The following is a 7,360-nucleotide window of genomic DNA, read 5'->3' as shown; positions in this document are numbered from 1 at the left end:
CATCTCAGAAATCTTTACACAATCTTGTATAAGATAGCTGGGGTGTAGAGAAAGCACCCAGACATTTTTACTAGTTTTGACAATCTGTATAAACTTTGTTTCCATCAAACAACCTCATCTACAAGCAAGTGTATTAGACACATCATAAGCTGAATGGTCAGATGTGAATTTCCCTTTCAGACTCCTGATTAACATACAAACTTTTCATTACATGTTTGCTTGCGCACCATTCATTTACTGCAAATGATTTGATGGTAAAAAATGTCCTCTTCCCTTCCATTCCTACAATTATGTTGGTTTGTTTACTACCAACACCTCAGAAAATACTACTAGATGGTGCACAAGCCTGTGGGTGTAACACATTAAAAACAACTTTTGTGGATTGTGCTTACTGAACCTGGTGACTAAGATACATTGTGTCTTACGTTAATGAAATTCCTCATTGAGGTGATATAGGCGATCTAAACCTCACCCATGCTAAAACAGTGTCGGGAATGTCATGCAAGGACCTTGCTGACAACCTTCTGAGCTTTTACTTCCTGCACACAGATATTTTGATGGGCAGGGTAACTAGACATAAAAACAAAGTCTCGTTGCCATCGTCCCTATTAACACCCGTCTATTAGCAATCATCTATATTTCTTCTATTTTGACATCTGTAACTGAGTGTTACAGTGACATGTAATGTGTGCTAACAAAAATGTCACATTCAATTAAATTCTCTGCGTCCCACCTCCTGAAGACCAACCTTGTCTCAAACCTGATAATCTGTGATTCTGATAATCTGATAACCCACTGAGTTGCTTTCGCTCTTTCACTCAGAAAGTGTTTTGATTGTAGTTGCAGAATAAATAACGAGTCCGTCTTCAAAGTAGGGAACAGTTTATGATCATCACATAAACAGCATGTATACAAACAAGCTGCCTGCAGCCACGTGAGCCCCAGTCTCCACCATGTACAGTAGGTGGGATTCTCCTTTGGCCAACTGGTTGATGTTTGCTTTCCATTGTGGGACACCGCAGTTTAAATTTGGTCTGTTAGACTTGTGTGAAATAGAGGAGCTTCTGTCACAACAAGAGCGCAAATGTAGCGTAGCGGTCATGCAAGTATTTTGACAAATCACTCAAAGCAAACAGATTTCCCCAATGCTGGGTTCTTTATGGTTCCACTCATTCCTTTCCCATCCTCCAGTATGCCAGGCACTACAGGCACTACTACTACTATATACAACATGATGTTTCTAAGTAAGTAATTTACTAAGTAAATTACTATGAAAATCAATGTGGGTGGCAGAAAAACCAAATACTGAGGTCATGCTGAATTTTGCGGTCGTTACAGAGATTTTAGATTATGCCGGGATCAGACACAACATTTATGTCTTTTGTGCTTTACATTCCTGCTGTCACTTGACCAAGAGACATGTCAGACACGTTGAAGATCAGATCAGATCAGATCAGAAAATGCTCATATTAGTGTTGGAAGCCAATGACAAATGACCTTTTTTGTCATTTAGTTTGGACGAGTTGTTGGGTTTTTCATGTCTTGCATGACGTTTCAAGGTGACCAGGCAGGAGGAGACAGAGCCACGACTTCCAGGATCAGGAATATCAACAACCATGGCATTGCTAGGCCTTCTATCAGTTCCTCATGAGGTTCCTCCTAGATGCATAATTCTTCTGCTGTAACACTCTACAATAGATTAGGGCTGCAACCAACGATTATTTTCCTTATTGATGTATTATTATTTATCATTTGGTCTATAAAATGTCAGAAAACAGGGCGAAAAATGCTGTCACAATTTCCTAAAGCCCAAGATGATGTCATCAAATGTCTTGATTTGTCCGACCAACACTTAAAAAAACTAAAGATATTCAGTTTAGTATCACACAAGAAAACTTCTGTTATGAATTGACATCGTGTGAATGTTGGTGTATGGGTAATATCTTGAGGACATGGAGGCAACATTACTGTGCCTTGCTTGGAAATTGGTCCTAAATAACATTCAGTGTAAATGACACATTCAGCTTAATGAGACAAATGAGAAAAAATGTTACATTGTTCAATATATCATGGCTTCAACACTTCATTTCGTTCCAAGGCCTCTGTGGTTGGTTTACTACAAACACCTCAGTGTTCACAGATGGTGTGAAGTTGGCAGACATAACTGTCCCTGTCAAAGACTTTCTCATGAGCTGAGAACTTCATTTGAGAAGGTTTTAACTTCACTTGGACACCAGCACCGGCAGACGGGAGGAACTATTTCCAGTATATTATGTGGAAGGTTAATTGGTAAGGAATACAATATGTCTTTGAGTCCCTCGGTGTCAGTCTCACGCTCTCTTTTTCTCTGTGCTTCACTCCACCCCTCTCTCCCTTCCTGTCTCTCTCTTAACAAGTTACTGAAAAAAAAAACGTGTTTCCAATTAGGCGCTGAGGGAAAAAGAACAACGCTCAACTGCGAACACTACAAGAAATGTCTTTGGTAACGGGATATTTCAAATAGCATTTTTAAATAAGATAAGTGGGAAAATGTGAAATGGGTGGATTCGGTGCCTTTGTTGCTGATGAAGTTTCACCTGTCTTCAGTGTTAAGAGACTAAGAAGCCTGCAGTTTCAAGATCTGCAAGAAAATTGTCCTGTTTTATTGATTTGCAGTGACATGCTGTGACTCCTTTTGTAAAAATCTTTCTCCAAGGAAAATAAGATGTCCAGCAACTTTCAATGCCACTTTTTATATAAATTGGTCATTTTTTGCAGTGTTTGTGTGTGTGTGTGACGTCATGTGCAGACAAAGGTCCTCTCCTGCAGAGTGTGTGTGGCAGTCGGTCAGAGAGAGAGAGAGAGAGAGAGAGAGAGAGAGAGAGAGAGAGAGAGAGAGAGAGAGCTTTGCTGAGCGGCCGCGCCAGCGCAGAGAGGCACGGAGACGCAGCAGAGAGCATCGAGGCGACTTCATCTGGAGAAAAATAAATAAAACAACTTCAAAAACAGGGACACGCTGGTGGGGAAAACAATCGGAGGAGGTACTGCTTTTCTGCACGGACATAAAATGAAAGGGTTACCTGGCTGTGTATTGGATTTGGAGTCTTGTATTACATCGCTGCGACTTTGACACAAGAGTTGCGCAGGCTGAGTCTCTAGTCTGTCTGTTGGAGGAATTTCAGGCACCCCGAATCAGGCTTGAGTTGGACATCCAGGAACCAGTCAGGGAGTAAGCTAAACTACCTACCTACTGCTCTCACTGGAAAAGAAGACGCTGTAAGTATTTCATTTCTTATCCCGCTTATTGAATGAATCCTGATAAAATCACATCTGGTCCACAGAGAAAAAAATAACTTTGGCTTACTTATGCATAGATGTGTGGACATCTGTACATAATCAAAGTATACCTGCCACGTAGACGGGGCTAGAAAGCGTTCTGTTCAGATAAAGGCTTTGATGGCATTAGCAGATGCCTGAATCCGCTGTGCGCACCTTTATTTCGGTAGGAGACGCTCGGACGTGCGCCTATAGGGGTCGAGAACGGAGCGGCTGGAATGAAGGACTTGTTGCGCCAGAACGGGCTCTTTATCAAACTCTGGGATTAGAACAAAATTTGTGGAAGGGAGTGAGCGTAAAAAAACAAAAAAAACAAAACAAGCGGGCGTTGGATCTGGGAGTAAACGTTTGACATCTGTGTTGATTTTCCACGCTGATCTGCAGTCAGAGAATGCGTTTGGAATTTTCTTTTACTTTTCGTCATTGAACCTCTCTCCTTCTCTCTCCCAAATGTAACCTCCTTCCAATAAACGTTTTATCCATAATCCAGCATCAGCTGTCATCCAACAGGAAATCCTGGTGTTGTCAGTGTCAGTGCTAAAACATGAAGACCAGGCCAGCAGCATATTGATAGTCCTCAGACATTTCTTGTGGTGTTGGCATCTTCCCAAAGTATGCGCCTTGATGCTGTCTACTACCGGCAGGAGTTTATTCACCGTGCTGTGCCCTGGACTCAGGCCTTGAAATACAATTTCATGAACTAACTTCACTTCTCACTGAACTCTGTTGAAGACACTGGCGAAACTCATGATGTGGTTTGGTGTTTCCACCAAAACAAGGTCAGATTCTAAATGTATGCTTCTCTGGCAGACAGGCAATGTTAACCCAGCTCACCTGCTGCGGGGATGGGGATGAGTAACTCAGAGTCAGCTTTGAGCAGAGTGCCTGTGATTGTTTCTTATTTTCCTTCTGTAACAGAAATATAAAGACACCCTTTGTTGTGTCTCCAAAGTTATACAGTAAAAAGTCAAAAGCGGCAACAATATTTCAACATCTGACATCATTTATCAGTTCCTCATCTGGGATACTTGATTCCTGTATTTAGTTCAGGTTCTGGCCAGGAGCTTTCTGTTGTTCTTGAGTGAGTAGAACAATGATAAATCATGCGAATGTTTTGGATTTTTCATTCACCTGAAAGGTGCATATGATGAGGATTACCAGTGAAGTGTAGCATTTACAGAAATGTGCAATGATCATATACATTGCTGCAAAGTTCATGGTGCATCCTGGATAAGAAACAGCGTTGTGCGTTTGGGGAGAGGATTCAGAGGCCACTAAAGCTCTGCTGACGCTTGTGTGGTGCGCAGTGACTCTTACTGAAGAACAACATCTTAACACGCGTTGTTACACTCGGGGGAACCCTCAGGCCAAACCCCCCATTTGCACTGAAACTCACATCTCTAAAGGACAGATAAGAATTTACTGAGCACTCAAATGCTCCCATCAGAAGATCTCTGGTGGGGCACACAGGTGGCACTGAAGCAACGTTTATAATAGCTTATAAATAACTTTTAAATAGACATGACCTTTCCTTCACTGCCGCCTCAAACAAACAGACAAAAACAAATGGCCGGTTCACCGTGAAATTTGCTAGTATAGTAGTGTATAGTAGTAGTGTAGCAGATAGTCATTATCGCCACATTTTTGGTGATTCCATGGCGTTTCCTTTTCTCCTACTTTTCCACATGCACCCAGTATATGTGATAACATTCCAATGTTTCTAATTCATCAGTTTTTTTTAACTGATTGTAAAGGTCTACTGTTAAAAAAAAAGAAAAAGCCATATGCTCCCTACGTGCTAACATTCCCTTTTGATGTTAGCTAATTAATACTGATCTGAGACTCAAATGGTATGTGTTTGTGTGCGTGTGTGTGTGTGTGTAGGTGTGAGTGTGTGTAGGTGTGTTTATTTGTGTATTCACAAGAGACAGTGTGAACACTGTTTACCTACCACCCACTGCCACAAACCTCAGGAGGTCTTTGATGCTATAGTGGAGTGTGAGAACCATTTACACTTCTGTAGATAGATTAGTGCCTTTCAAGCTGTTTTAATTACTCAATCCACATTCTGCAAAATAATGTTTCACAGTGAGTCACATTCGTTGACTGTTGACTTAATACTTTGCAATAAATGGTGTTTTTCCTGGTTGAAATTTTGAACAATTTTAATTTTAGGTTCCATTTTCATCTTACTGTATGGAATCTCGTGTATATTGACTTTACGCTAAGCTGAGACACATTCAACGGCTACAGCTGGAGGGGGGCTAGGGTTACTAGAGAATAGGGTCTTCAGCATTTTATGCCTTGCGCTGTTAAATAAGACATTTAACCTTTCCACTTTGGACATAAAAAATATTATTACTTGTTATTACGAAATTCCTCTGAAGTAGGGCTGCAGCTCACTTGGTGTCCTGACCTATGGTTTATTGAGCCAAGGCCAGTGTTTTTGCTTATAGTTATTTCTTAATTTAGTCATTCTTACCAATTTCTTACAAACCCTCTAGCAAATGTGTAACTGCACATTCTGAAAGATCTAAAGAAAAGAAAACTGTAAGTGATTAAAGACAATTTGGAGTCATTAAACTTTTTCTAAATGGATGAGATTTGGCTCATATGACAGATTAGCTTCCATTCTTAGCAAAAAAAAAAACTACTTTTACCCATATCATAATGGTTGTGTACTTCTTGCTGCAAATATTAACTGCATTTTGTCAACAATTTAGTTCCAACCATGTCTGAGAGCCTCCTTAGCAATGCATATCTAAATGCACATTATGCAGCATTTTACCACAAGCACGGCTACTGCGGAGGGTTACGAAGTGAGGAGATACGTGTGAGATAGAGATGAAAGGAGAGAGGGGCAGAAAAGCTGTTTGGAGAAAAGCAAAGAGATAGCAAAGAGCAAGAAAAATAAATGTTGCCTTTGCATACAAAGCAATCTATAAGAGAGAATGGTTTAAAGTGATAAAGGTTGAGTTGTTAGTTTCAGTAAACTATATGTTACTTCACGTCCTGTGTTAGTTTACAGTCTAAGTTTCCAAAACATTTCACAACTGATTTATAATTTACTGGTCTTCCAGACTTTTATGTAGCTTAAATCTTTTCAGTAGATAATCATGTCACCCTGGATATGACACAGCAGCTCTCCACATCTGGGGACAGGGTGGTTCTCAGGAGCTCAGTGGTTTCCTCAGTAACCAGGGTAGCAGCGCAGGCTATTAGTCCTTAAAGTTCTGATTGATAGATTTGACGGGGTTAGAAAAACATACTCATCCAAAAGTTATTCCACAGCTTGTGAGATGCTGAAAAGCAAAACTAAATTTGAAGGGATAAGTTGATGCTCCTGACTTCTGACCTTCTTGTTCAAACTAAACAAAACTCCCACTGCCAAGACTTATCGTCTCCCCTGAAGACGACTGTTTTATGTTTCCCCACATGAGCTCTGATGTCCGTCAAAAGAAAGGGTCCTTAAACCATCTGTTTTGTGATTACTGAAAGCACGATTTCTCCTCCCCCTCCTCAAAGGACCTGCATTCCACCCATTCTTACTCCCAATGTCCAGATTGTTTCCACATTCATGCAGGTAACAGAGTTACATTTTGTGAGCTATTGTGGCAAAAATGAAACTTCCTTCAAAGCTGTGTGAACGGGGCAAATGATTCAAGCAACAGTTCTACAGTGTTAAGAATATTAAAGAAGATACAACAAGTAGTTACAAAGATCTTAAGAACTTAAGTGCTCTTTACATTTATACACTTCCACATGCTACAATTAAGCCTGTACCATTTCTTTGGCTATTTTAAGAAAGATGCAAATGTTTATTCTTCTTCAGCTTCCGTGGCAGCGTGTCTACATGGCTCTATAGCTCTGTGGCCAGACCACTACTTCCTCTCCATTTGCCGAAGATTAGGTTGCCAATCACACTTTACATCTTATCAGCGTGACTCACCACAATGCAGTTTCAACTGCAGCTCTGGTTTTGATCTCACTTTTGGTTTGCAGTGACATGGGACTTGTTGGGATAACACATAATGGTCAATCATTT

The 7,360-nt window shown here is 40.6% G+C and overlaps 1 protein-coding gene across 1 annotated transcript in view; it reads left to right on the top strand.

Annotated features, from left to right (window-relative positions):
• The first annotated feature begins 2,837 nt into the window (after positions 1-2,837).
• lpar1 (lysophosphatidic acid receptor 1) overlaps positions 2,838-7,360 on the top strand; it is a 42,747-nt gene continuing 38,224 nt past the window's right edge. Inside the window, exon 1 of the mRNA XM_044174306.1 lies at positions 2,838-3,255. The gene's annotated coding sequence lies outside the window, so the exon portion shown is untranslated. The remainder of the gene's footprint in view (positions 3,256-7,360) is intronic.

This window comes from Siniperca chuatsi, linkage group LG18 (genome assembly GCF_020085105.1).
Source record: "Siniperca chuatsi isolate FFG_IHB_CAS linkage group LG18, ASM2008510v1, whole genome shotgun sequence".
NCBI lineage: Eukaryota > Metazoa > Chordata > Actinopteri > Centrarchiformes > Sinipercidae > Siniperca > Siniperca chuatsi.
The sequence above is the reverse complement of the archived record's forward strand: the minus strand, read 5'-3'. Positions and strand labels throughout refer to the sequence as shown.